We start from the raw sequence: 14,191 nt of genomic DNA, 5'->3' as shown, positions 1-14,191 counted from the left end.
CTTTACAGGCCACTGTGTGTGTGTGTGTGTGTGTGTGTGTGTGAGCCAGTCCACAGGCCGAGTCCATGGATGTATAAAGAGAATGTCTGAGTCAGCCTGCTGCACAAAAGCCCTCTCCACGAGTTAATGTCCAATCACTGTTGTGGCTCCGCCCACTCACCCCCTCACACTGTTGTAACTGGAGCTGGGGAAAGTGACGCTCGTCTCACACAGAAAAGAAGCAGAAAAAATAAACATAGAGAGCCATGGCAAGCGCAAGGGGAGGAGTTGAGAGACAGAAGTTTGAAGAAGCACCGGCTTCATACAAATCTCTGGTGTGGGATTATTTTGGTTTCGCTGTTGAATAAAACTACGAGTAAAAACAGTTAACAGAAATTTAACTGTCTGCAAACGTTGCTTGAAACATGTCTAGTGTTTCCCCTACCATTATATTAGGGGGGCGCCCCGTACCTTGTCTTTTTATTAAACAAACTAAATAGCCTTATGTTATTTATCTTATTTACACAACGGCATGTCATTTCTGTCTCTACATGGTCGCACGTTTACAATCCTCCTCTGCTCTCTGTGTCACGCACTGCGGAGTTCGGCCCTGATGCGCGCGCGCACACACACACACACACACACACACACACACGGACACAGGTGAGCACACAAGAGCGCGGCCCGGGCCGCATTTTCCTGACTGACAATTATAACCGAGCCCGGCCAGGACCCGCAGCATGGCCATTAACACATAGTCTATGGAGCGGAGCCTGCCGTTGTCACGTAAATAACAAATTCCAGCACTTGAATAGGCTGTAACACAACACAACAACATGTCAAGAGCAAAGTCAAGCAAAATAAAGAAATAATTTTAGGGGAAAAAAACTGTTCTCTTTATGCACAAAACAGATACCGAGACCGTGGCCCAAAAACTGAGGTACGGACCGTACCGTGGGCTACCTGTACCGTTGCACCCCTACTGCTCAGATCAATTTGGACATATATCAGGCTTTAAGGTGAACCTATCAAAAACTGAAGCCATGCCCATTGGTGCAATGACAGGCTCTGCTCCTCCTTGTGGCTTTCCTTTTCATTGGTCACTTAAGGAGACATTAAACTTTGGCATAAGAATTGGTCCCTCTCTCAAAACACTGGTTAAGCTAAATCTTAAATCAATTACTATAAGGAAGATTTGCATAGGTGGGAAACCTTACCTGTCTCCTGGTTAGGCAGGATAAGTGTACTTAAGATGAATATATTACCTAGGTTGTTGTATCCACTACAGATGTTGCCCAACTCAATTCCCAACAGCTTTTTCACTAATTTAGATAAAATGTTTACACAGTTCATTTGGCAGGGTAAAAAAAGTTAGAATGAATATAAGTAGATTACAGAGAGCCAAAGAAAAAGGGGGACTTGGGAGTCCCAAACATGTGGCTATACTATTGAGCAGCTCAAATGCGGTATATATATATGAATGGGTGAATCCAGATACTACAAATACATGGATTGATATGGAGTCTAGAAATTGTGGTTTACTGACACTAAAGGATGACCCCTTTGTAAATTACAAGAAGGTGAAAGTGGAGGTTCAAAGTAACTTCATTGTTCTAAAAACATTGAACACGTGGAATAGAATTAAGGTTTGTTTCAAACTGAAGAGCCATTTTTCACTTCTGGCTCCTGTATGGAGAAACCCAGACTTCCCTCCCGTGTTCAGGGTCTGGCAAGAAAAGGGCCTGGACAGGCTTGTCAAACTTTATGAAGGGGGGACAATGGAGTCATTGGAGGGTTTGAGGAGCAGATATTCTTTACAAAAGTCACATTTTTTCCACTATCTGCAAATAAGACATTTTAAACCAAAGAATGTACATACCCCAAACACATCTTTCTTGGAAGACATTCTTAAACAACCTCTACCAAAAAGATTTATTTCCTATGTTTATGAAACCTTTGGCTCACCACATTCGAAAGCAGTGGCAGATTGACATTGAATGGCAATGAAAGAAAATGTTTGGGCATCAGTTATATAAAACACACATACTATTTTGAGACGTAATACCGATAGAGAGATGCAATTTAAAATTCGTCACAGGCTTCATTGTACACCATTAATGAGGGGCAGGATTGGACTGAGCTCTTCTAAATGTATTAAATGCAACTCAGAAGTTGGCACGCATGCACATATGTTCTGGAAATGTGTAAAGAAATTTTGGGGAGAAGTGAAAAGGAAAGTGATTGCCTTAATAGGTTATGATTTGGAGCTATCACCTCTTCACTGTATTCTAGCAGCCAAAGTGGACGATGCGAGGAACTGCCATAATGCTAAACTGATCGGGATACTCTTGCACATAGCAAGGAGGACTTTTCTCAAATTTTGGATCTCTAAGGACATTCTGGCACTGGACGGCTGGTATAAGGAGGTATGGAGAACGATCCCTCTGGAAAAACTGACTTACACCCTTCATGACAATATGGTGGGATTTATCAAACTAGGGAAACCTGTTCTGGACAGAGTGGACCCCTTTGAACTGGACTTGGTTGCACCCGATTAATAACATGCAGCAGACTGTAGCATATCCAAGTGATATATCTGTGATTATCTTGTTGGTGGTGAGGTGTTTTGTGTGTGTTTGTGTGTGTGTGTGTGTGTGTGCTTTTTTCTTCTTTCTTTTTTTTTAATAAGTTGTGATAGTAAGGTTGTTAGTCCTGCTGTTTTCATGTTTGGTTCAAAGTGGTTTAAATGATGAAAAAGTGGTTCTGTAAACATCCAGTAATGGAGACATATAAAATTGTGGCTGGAACCTAATAAAAACAATTATTAAAACTTTTTAAAAAAAAAAAAAAAAAAAGACTAATGCTAACAGGTGGACATGCATGTCTTAAAAACTGGAATTTCACTACACTTGTTACAAACAATGGTGGAGGCCCAAGTGCAGGACATGGAGAGGGATGCTGTTGATATAAGGTCTTTTATTGTAAGGGGGTATTGGATGACGGGCTGATGGCAAGGGCCAGGAGAAAAACTGGAGCAGGCTGTGGCTGCAACAGTACCCCCCCCTCAACGGGTGCCTCCAGGCGACCCACCAGGTTTGTCTGGATTCTCCTGATGAAAGTCCCGAACCAGGGATGCATCCAGGATGTCCCGACGAGAAACCCAGCTGCACTCTTCAATTTTCAGTCAATAAATTTTATTTATAAAGCCCAATATCACAAATCACAATTTGCCTCACAGGGCTTTACAGCATACAACATCCCTCTGTCCTTTGGACCCTCACAGCGGATAAGGAAAAACTCCCCCCAAAAAAACCCTTTAACGGGGGAAAAAAACGGTAGAAACCTCAGGAAGAGCAACTGAGGAGGGATCCCTCTTCCAGGATGGACAGACGTGCAATAGATGTCGTACAGAACAGATCAGCATAATAAATTAACAGTAATCCGTATGACACAATGAGACAGAAAAAGAGAGAGAGAGAGAGAGACAGACAGAGAGAGAGACAGAGAGAGAGAGAGAGATGCAGGACAGACAGTAATGACAGTAGCTTACAACAACATTAATGAAAGTAATAATATTATAATTATAGTTCTGGCTACTGTGATACAATATGTTGAAAGTATATATTAATATCTGACAGTATACATATGTGACAATAATCATATGTGTATAATAACAGTAGAAGTATGACTAATGATGACAGCAGCAGCAGGAGGCATCTGGCAGGACCACGGCAGCAGCACAACCACACACGTCACACTATCCAGGCACCGCTACAATATGAGTTAACCTGAGAGACAGTGGAGCACAAAGGCTCCGGAGAAGAAGCCGAGTTAGCAAGATGCAGTAATAGGATACGAGAGAGAAAGAGAGAGAGAGAGAGAACTGATAGCTGACCCATAACCCTCCCAGTCCACCAAGTACTGGTAGCCCCGGCCTTCGGTAGCGCACATCCAGCAGCCGCCGGACGGTGTAAGCCGGGTAGTCATCAGTGATGCGGGGGGGGGGGGGGGGCTGCAGCTGGAGGAGACAGAGGACTGGAGGAAACTGGTTTGAGCTGAGAGACATGGAATGTGGGATGAACCTTCATGTGAGGGGGCAGCTTGAGTCTGACTGCATTGGGGTTAATAACTGAATCAATCTCATACGGACCAACATAACGGGGGGAAGTTTCCAGGAAACAGTTTTTAAAGGGAGATCTTTGGAGGAAAGCCAAACTCTCTCACCTGGTTGGTAGTTGGGGGCTGGTCTCCGATGGCGGTCTGCAATGCGTCTGTTGCGGTCAGCGGAGTGTAGCAAGGCAGCATGCGCATGTCTCCAAACTTTATGGCATCGACAGAGGTGCACTTGGACTGAGGGAACAGAGACCTCGTCCTCCTGGGCTGGAAACAGAGGTGGTTGGAACCCCATAGCACATTCAAAAGGTGACATACCTGTGGCGGCACTGGACTGGGAGTTGTGTGCATATTCAATCCAAGACAGGTGAGTGCTCCAGGAGGAAGGGTTTTTGAAGGCAACGCAGCAGAGTGCCGCTTCCAAGTCCTGATTGGCCCGCTCCGTCTGACCAATAGTCTGTGGATGATAACCAGAGGACAGACTCACCGTAGCTCCAAGAGCTTTGCAGAAGGCTTTCCAAACTTGAGAAATAAACTGGGGGCTGCGGTCAGACACTATGTCTGAGGGAATCCCATGGAGGCGAAAAACATGGAATATCAGGAGGTCAGCACTCTCCAAGGCTGTGGGGAGCTTAGGAAGAGCCACAAAATGAGCGGTCTTGGAAAATCTGTCCACAATGGTGAGAATAGTGGTATTACCTTGAGATGGTGGGAGTCCAGTAGCAAAATCCAGAGCAATATGAGACTATGGACGTCCAGGGACCGGCAAGGGGCGGAGTAAGCCAGAGGGAGGTTGATGGGAGGCTTTGGAGCGGGCACACACTGTACAGGCTGCAACAAGGCACGGGTGTCACTTACACTAGTGGGCCACCAGAAACGCTGCTCCTAAATGCACCACTGAGCGCCACAGGAAGTCATTCTTACCTGTGGCCATTAAACTGTACAACTCCTCCCTCTGATGATCGGACTCATTTGGCTATTTATAAAACAAAACACACAATATAATTACTCATTCTTATTTCATTTATAACGCTACAACCATTTCATTGTATATTGTGTATATTTCAGATTGTCTACTTTATTATTTTATTATTTATTTTATTTTATTGTCTACTTTAATATTTTATTTTATTTTATTTTAATGTCTGCTTTAATATTTTATTTTATTTATTTCATTGTCTGTTTTAGTATCTTATTTATATCTTCATCTTTATCTCTTGTTTCCATTCATGCTGTATTTCTATTTCTACATTGCACGGAGCATTGGAACAAAAACAATTTCCCCCCGGGGATTAATAAAGTATTCTGAATCTGAATCTGAATCTGGAATTAAGAAGGAGAGTAGGGCTGGGCGGTAGGACAAAATTTTCATATCACATTTTTTTTTTTAAATCATATTGGTTTCACGGTATTTGACGGTATTTTGCTCGGGCTCGGCCCCCTTGACATGCTGCTGTGTTGTGCAACACAGGTTCCGCTCCATTAGTCGGTTATAATTGTCTCGGACTCAGGTTGGCTTTGGTCAGGAAAATGCGGCCCAAGCCGTGCTATAGTGTGCTCACCTGTGTGTGTGTATGTGTGTGTGTGTGTGTGTGTGTGTGTGCACCCATCGGGGCGAAACTCCGCCGTGCGCAATACAGAGAGCAGAGGAGAATGTAAACACGCGATCATGTAGAGACAGGAATGACATGCCGTCATGTAAATAAGATAAATAACATAAAGCTATTTAGTTTGTTTAATAAAAGGACAAGGTATAGAGCTGTTCTATAGGCCAGGATATGAAGCGTCCGTAAAATGGTATGAGTTCTTCTGGGTCATCATGTTCTTCTTCAGCAACGTGTACAGTTGCTTCGCTTTCAGAACTCTCTCCGGCAGCCATTCTCTCCTCTAAACTTTTCTCTATGCTTTCACTCTCACCAGTTCTAGCATCCCTGTGGTGTGCAGCGGTGAAATGGGTCCCTGCTGAAACACTTTCCCGCCACGCATGTTCCGGACGTTGTTTGGGCAATTCACTGGTATTGCAGTATATGAAAAATTCATATCATAATGAAAATAAATACTGGTTTTCGGTACGAAGCGGTATACTGCACAGCCCTAAGGGAGAGGGTGCGGTTGACACCCAGATGACAGGCAAACTGGGAGTTGTGAGCCCACTGGAGCACTTGAGACTGGACAGAGTCAGGAACAAAGAGAAGGTTAGTGGGGCAGTTAAATGGGTTGGAGTGGCCCTGCTGGGCTTCTTTAACAAGAGACTCAATCTGCCAGGTTACTGCAGCCACCACACAGGATGTAGGCAAGATTGTGTCAGGACTGGGAAGTGTTTCCTCAGGGGCATGCTGATGGGAGAGGGCATCTGGCTTGAGGTTCCGGGAACCAGGACGGTAAGTGAGAGTGAAGGAGAATCGACCAAAAAACAGTGCCCAGCAGGCCTGTCTGGAGTTGAGTCACTTGGCAGTTTGAATGTAAGCCAGGTTTTCATGGTTAGTCCACACTATGAATGGATGCTCTGCTCATTCCAGCCAATGCCTCCAGTCCTCCAGAGCTAGCTTAACAGCCAGCAACTCCCGATTACTGACATCATAGTTTCACTTGGCAGGGGTCAAACGGCGAGAGAAAAAGGTGCAGGGATGCAGCTTCTGGTCAGTAACAGAGCGCTGGGAGAGTACGGCCCCCACCCCAGTACTGGAGCAGATGTAAAACATTTCTTAAGATCTGTGAAAGCTGCATCTGCCTCAGGAGTCCAAGAAAAAGGGGTAGTAGTTGAGGTTAGTTGGGTCAGGGGCGCTGCCACTCGGCTGTAGTTTTTGATAAACCGACGGTAGAAGTTTGCAAAGCCGAGAAACTGCTGCAGTTGCTTAAATGTGGTGGGTTTGGGCCACTCTGCCACCACCTGGACCTTTTCAGGGTCCGTCCTCACTTGCCCACTTTCAATGATGTAGCCCAGGAATGGCACAGATTTGACATGAAATTCACATTTTTCTGCCTTCATGAAGAGTTTGTTCTCCAGCAGCCTCTGTAGCACTTGTTTTACATGTTGAACATGTTCATCGGGATTGCGGGAGAATATCAGGATTCTTCTAGGTAGACAAAGACTAAACGGTTGAGGAAGTCACGTAGCACATCATTCACTAGGGCCTGGAAAACGGCAGGGGCGTTAGTTAACCCAAAGGGCATGACCAGGTACTCAAAATGACCTAAGGGTGTGTTGAAGGCCGTTTTCCACTCGTCCCCGTCCCAAATCCCAATGAGGTGGTAGGCATTCCTCAGGTCGAGTTTTGAAAAGATGGTGGCCTGCTGGATGGGTTCAAAAGTAGAGTTGATAAGAGGCAGAGGATACTTATTTTTGACAGTGATGGTGTTGCCTCCCTAACTGGCTAGCCAGGGAGGTGGCAAGTCCGTGGTCTTGCCTGTGGTAAGAATAAAAGGAGATACACGTTGTGCTGGTGTTAACTTCACGACAGCAGGATTTATTCTTCCTGTTTGCATGGAAATCCTAAACTTCAGGTATCAACATCTTAACAGAATCATGAAGTCTATTGGCCTGAGCTTCAGTCCCACTGTTGTATCACATGGCCATTTTTATAGCATTGTCAACACAACAAATATTCACATATTCATCTGCTTTCCAACACTCAGTTGTTCAACACATACACATTAAGTAAATACATTTTTAACCAAAAATCAGAGAACTTTTACCATGTTCTCTAATTCATATCTTTTTATCATCATGAACTAATAAATGAATTTGTTTTTAACAATTACTTTTTAACCAACACATTCTTCAAAATCATGTAATTACCCTTTTAACCTATAGGCTATCTCATCTTCTTTTATCCCTGTTGTCTCAAACCAATCATGAATATCATTATCTCCATAAACATATTTCCTCATAATAACTTTACATTCACTCGAGCAATGACGCTGCATTTTGACTTCAGAATAGCATTTCCTGGTTTTGGCAATAACACACAAATATCCATTTGGCTACAGATAAAACCAGAAAAACACATATTCCATGAGAACAGATTCAGTCATAAAGTGCAACTCGTCTTTCTTCACACACTACTATACAGGTCCGCTTAGCATTAGCCAGTTAGCATACACGGCCGTCTCTCAATTCACATCAAACTCTCTCTAAAACTCGTTACTTTGGCTTGTATGTACACGACTAATCCTCGAGTCACATGTTTAACTCTTCACACATGTCATGTACACCTGATTACATGTATATTTACCAACCTGTGGTAAGAATAAAAGGAGATACACGTTGTGCTGGTGTTAACTTCACGACAGCAGGATTTATTCTTCCTGTTTGCATGGAAATCCTATCCTACCACAAGCGCAATGCGCCATCTAGCAGCCTGAATGTGTCATAGCACTGTATTAGTGTGAATGCAAGTGAATGATGAAACTAATGAAAATAAATGAAAAGGGATAATAAAAAAATTATAGTAGGGGTGTCTGTTCTTCTCATCTATTTCCTCCAACTATTTCTACTTTTCCCCATTCTTTAACTGTTTCTTTTCCCACTTCTTTATCAGTTTCCAGCCCTCTACAATGGCGTTGAGACCCCGATAATCAATGCAGGTGCAGGGATGGAGGGTGTGGTCCTTTTTGGAAACAAAGAAAAATCCAGCTCCAACAGGGGAAGGGGACGGACGAATGATTCCGGCAGCCAGGGAGCCATGGATGTACTTCTCCATTGCCTCTCTCAGGACGAGATAGGTTAAACAAACAACTGGAAGGCAGAGGGGCACTGGGGAGGAGGTCAATAGCAGGACCTGGGGGAACGGCTGACAGGTCAGGAGGCTCAATGTTCAGTGGGGAAGTGGTGGCCCCTACTGGAGCTAGGGCAGATTGCAGGCACGAGAACAAACAAAAAGGGCTCCAACTAACAACTTTACCCACAGACCAGTCAATATGGGGATTGTGTTTAATTAACCAGGGCTGGCCTAAAACTATGGGAGAGAGAGGGGAGGAGATCAGATGGAACTGAATGTACTCACGATGGTTACCAGAGAGGATTAGATGCAGGGGTTTGGTACGGTGGGTGACCTGGGCGAGGAGTTTACCGTCAAGAGCATTAGCATCAATTGGGACTTCCAGTGGTTCAGTGGCGTTTCCAGCTTGTGCAGCGAAGTGGATGTCCAGAAAATTTTCGTCAGCCCCGGAGTCCACTAGTGCGAGCAGTGGCAGGGACTGCTGGTTCCAGCACAGCGTGGCCTCTACTTGTATTCTGGGTCGGGGGCTTTGTGAAGAAGACGCTCGGCTCACCAGAACCCCCACTGCTCCTGGCGAGCCTCCTCTTTTGGTCAATGGGGACAGGAAGCAAGAAAATGGCCAGACCGGCCACAGTAAATACTCTCTCCAGCTTTCATCCTCTGGACACATTCCTCCAGTGAGAGACAGGTTGCATGGGCTCCTCTTCTGTGGAAGTGGGAGTGTTGGGAATGGGGAAGAAGCGGTGAGCTAGGAAGGAACCTGAAGCTGCTCCCGGGAATGATGGAGGGGTTAGAGGTGAGTAAGGGAGGTTGACGGCTAGCTTTTTCCCTACGCCGCTCACGCAGGCGATTATCCAACTTAATAGCCAGGGAGACTAAAGAGTCTAGGCTGTCTGAGTCATCTCGGGCCACTAACTCATCCTTGAGCTGTTCACTAAGCCCACTCAAAAACAACCCCTGTAATGCTGTGTCATTCCCCCCTGAATCTGCCGCTACCGTCCTAAAGTCCACTGAAAACTCTGCTACACTACGAGAGCCCTGCCGAAGAGAAAGGAGGCAGCATCCCCCGCCCCGAGAGGAGAGTTGTTCTACCTGAGTTCCTATCCGATGAACACTGGCTGAGGGTTTCCACAACTTCACGGAGGACCTGGTCATGTTGGCCCACAAGCACGCCTTGGCTGGCAAGCGCATGGCGAAGCTCATCCAGGGCAGGGCGGGTTCCCCCGTGTCCGCTGGGTCCATGTTGGCCAGATTGTTCTGTTACAAACAATGATGGAGGCCCAAGTGCAGGACACGGAGAGGGATGCTGTTGATATAAGGTCTTTTATTGTAAGGGGGTATTGGATGACGTACTACTGCAGCAGTGAAACAACAATCAGGCGATGAGCAGCTGGAAAACTGGGGTAGATATACTGCAGGGCTGATGAGCTGATGGATTGCAGGTGACTGGCTTGGAACAGGTGTGTCAGATCGGCAGTGACCAGGGAGCCGGAAGCAGAGGGGCGCCATGCCCACCACACAGACACAGACACACAGAGAAACAGACAGGGCAGCATAGGAGACACAAGGGTAGGGGAAACACAAGGAAAAAACTGGAAGGCAGGCTGTGGCCGCAACAACACTGAGGTAAAATCCGTTCTGACTCTTGTTTTGACAACCTCTAAAGGGTTAAACATGTTATAAACTTGGTTGTGGTGAAAAAGACAAGATGGTAACACTTTACAATAAGGTACACAAAATTAGAGTAGTTACTGAGGAACTAATGAGGAACGAATAAGGAACTAATGAGGACCTAATGAGGAATGAATGAGTAGTTACTGGGGTACTAAGGTACAAAAAATTAGAGTAGTTACTGGGGAACTAATGAGAACTAATGAGAAACTAATGACGAAAACCAACTGTTGCATCGTCTACATCGCCTCATGTCGCCCTGTGTCAGTTGCATTTGAACACACTACAAAGACTACATCTGATGGCTAAGTAGCATGTATGTTCTGCGCCTGCATGAGAGGAAATAACACATAAAGGGAAACCGGAAGTCCGATGAATGCATGAAATCAACAATGTAGCGGAGTGACAGAGTGGTACATCCTCTCAGCCGAGGGGTTTCCTATCTGTGCAGCTGGGTGCCGCAGCACCTCCACGGACTAAACATCCAGACGGTCCCGGTGTTTCCTCCGCAGGCTCCACTTCACTTACTTATTACCTACCCTTTTTGTGTACCCTAAAGTAAAGTGAGACATCAAAACGAGTAGGTAATAATTCAGTACTCATTACCTACTCATTTTGATGTCTCACTCTACTTTAGGGTACACAAAAAGGGTAGGTAATGATTAACTAATAGTTCCTCATTAGTTCCTCAGTAATTACTGTAATTTGTGTGTACCTTAACTAATAGAGTAACTAATTAGTAGGTAATGATTCAGTACTCATTACCTACTCCTTTTGATGTCTCGCTTTACTTTAGAGTACACAAAAAGGGTTGGTAATGATTAAGTAAGTTAGTTCCTCATTAGTTCCTCAGTAACTACTCCTCTGAAATTTGATTAGGAGTTACTTAAGAACTGACCAGTAATAGTTAGTTCCTCATTCATTCCAAATTTGTTTCATAGTAACTACTTTAAATTTTGTGCACCTCAAACTGTACTGTGAACAACGGTGTGATCAGTATACAGTACTTTACACGTGTAGTGGTGTGATGTTGTTGCACCATATTATGAACAAGGCAGGGAAGCGCAAACTTTTATTTTGAAGGGTAGCGTTTTTGCTGTCATGTTTTTCTTTATTCCTGGAGTCTTGTTGAAATGCTGGGAGAAAATTGTATTATTATAAATGTTCATATTAATGTTTTAAACATATGTATATTAGGGAAAAGGTCTGATTATTACCGGAAGTATAGTGAGTATTTTATTTTCTAAAACTGCACTTACCGCGTTTCGTTGGGTTTTACTTCCTCTTTGCTCCATGACTTTTCCCAGAAAGGTAAGCATTTCTGCTGCTCTTCGTATTTTCATGGTTTTTGTTGTAAAAGTGAATTTAACTTACTCAAAAATACTTGTAAAGCTGGTGTAGTCACAGTGTCATGTGGTAGAACTGTTATGTTGTTTCTTTTCATGCATAAACTTGATAATTAGAGGAGAAGTTGTCGCGGCCTGTGTGTGCTGCAGGGCTGCCACGTAGCTTGTCACGCTACAGTGTACTGTTAAAGGTAGGGTCTGGAGGATTTTCCAGTTGCTGTTTGTAAACACACATTCAAATTTGGCCCCTCGTATCAGGCTCAACTCTCCCGGGTGTGCGGAGGTACGGAAGAAGGCTTCACAGAAGAGGTTCAGGCAAGGCTTGCGCTGGTGCACGCTCGGACACGCTCGGGCACGGCACCTGCGCTCTCTCACTGGCTGGGGAACCGCCCAGAAGCGGTCCAAGCTCACAAAAACATCAAAATACAGTTAAAGGGCAGGAGCTCTGCAAACAGAGTCACCACCACATATGAGTAGAAGCCCATAGGTGATGATTAGTAGATGTGCTATCACACATAATCCTCTTTGCTCCATGACTTTTCCCAGAAAGAGCACTGAGATCATGTATGAGAAAAACCTATGAACACCTGTGAATGTTTCTTCTCCATAATGCAGAAAGGTGAATAAATCCTGTTGAGACCATTCCAGAGTGTGTCTTTGCCTACATAACACAACGCAGAATTAGACCCACTACACACGCAGCCCCCATGATAAATTCTTTAAGCTTAGCCTACCTAAAATGTGACACACTATCATATTTATTTCTAAGGCATCATCGTACAGAATAACATGGATGGTCATATTAATGTGTATGTGGTCTGAAAATAATGAATAAAACTCTTCTCAAGAATCCTGCTGTCTGTGATTTTTTGTTAAGGAACTAATTGTAAAGATGATGATGAAGTAATGAAAGACTACTCATTATGTGTCACTTTATTTTAGAACATAAAAAGGTTAACTAATGGATAGGTTATTGAGTAATGATTCTGTACTGATGAAGTAACTAGTTCACTAATTATTCAATCAATCAATTTTATTTATAAAGCCCAATACCACAAATCACAATTTGCCTCACAGGGCTTTACAGCATACAACATCCCTCTGTCCTTTGGACCCTCACAGCGGATAAGGAAAAACTCCCCCCAAAAAAACCCTTTAACGGGGGAAAAAAAAAACGGTAGAAACCTCAGGAAGAGCAACTGAGGAGGGATCCCTCTTCCAGGACGGACAGACATGCAATAGATGTTGTACAGAACAGATCAGCATAATAAATTAACAGTAATCCGTATGCCACAATGAGACAGAAAGAGAGACAGAGAGAGAGAGAGAGAGAGAGAGAGAGAGAGAGAGAGAGAGATGCAGGACAGACAGTAATGACAGTAACTTACAACAACATTAATGAAAGTAATAATATTATCGTTATAGTTCTGGCTACTGTGGTACAATATGTTGAAAGTATATATTAGTATCTGGCAGTATACATGTGTGATAATAATCATATGTGTATAATAACAGTAGAAGTATGACTAATGACTAATGATGGCAGCAGCAGCAGCAGGAGGCATCTGGCAGGACCACAGCAGCAGCACAACCACACAAGTCACGCTATCCAGGCACCACTGCGATATGAGTTAATCTGAGAGACAGTGGAGCACAAAGGCTCCGGAGAAGAAGCTGAGTTAGTGACATCCAGAATGGCCGAGCAAGATGCAGTAATAGAATATGAGAAAGAGAGAGAAGGAGAGAAGGTGCCCGGTGTATTATAGGGGGTCCTCCAGCAGACTAGGCCTAAGTCAGCCTAACTAGGGGCTGGTACAAGGCAAGCCTAAGCCAGCCCTAACTATAAGCTTTATCAAAGTCTTAAGTCTAGTCTTAAATGTGGAGACGGTGTCTGCCTCCCGGACCGTAACAGGAAGATGATTCCACAGGAGAGGAGCCTGATAGCTGAAGGCTCTGGCTCCTGATCTACTTTTGGAGACTTTAGGGACCACGAGTAAACCTGCGTTCTCAGAGCGCAGTGTTCTGGTGGGATAATAAGGCACTATGAGCTCTCTAAGATATGACGGAGCTTGACCATTTAGAGCTTTATAAGTTGACAGTAGGATTTTAAATTCAGTTCTGGATTTTACAGGGAGCCAGTGCAGCGAAGCTAAAACAGGAGAAATATGATCTCGTTTCTTAGTTCCTGTTAGTACACGTGCTGCTGCATTCTGAATTAGCTGGAGCGTTTTTAAGGACTTACTAGAGCTACCTGATAATAGAGAGTTACAGTAATCCAGCCTTGAGGTAACAAAAGCGTGGACCAATTTTTCTGCATCTTTTCGGGTCAGGAAAGGCCTAATTTTTGCAATATTATGCAGA

The sequence above is a fragment of the Epinephelus lanceolatus genome, chromosome 23 (assembly GCF_041903045.1).
Source record: "Epinephelus lanceolatus isolate andai-2023 chromosome 23, ASM4190304v1, whole genome shotgun sequence".
NCBI lineage: Eukaryota > Metazoa > Chordata > Actinopteri > Perciformes > Serranidae > Epinephelus > Epinephelus lanceolatus.
This window is presented reverse-complemented; position numbering follows the sequence as displayed.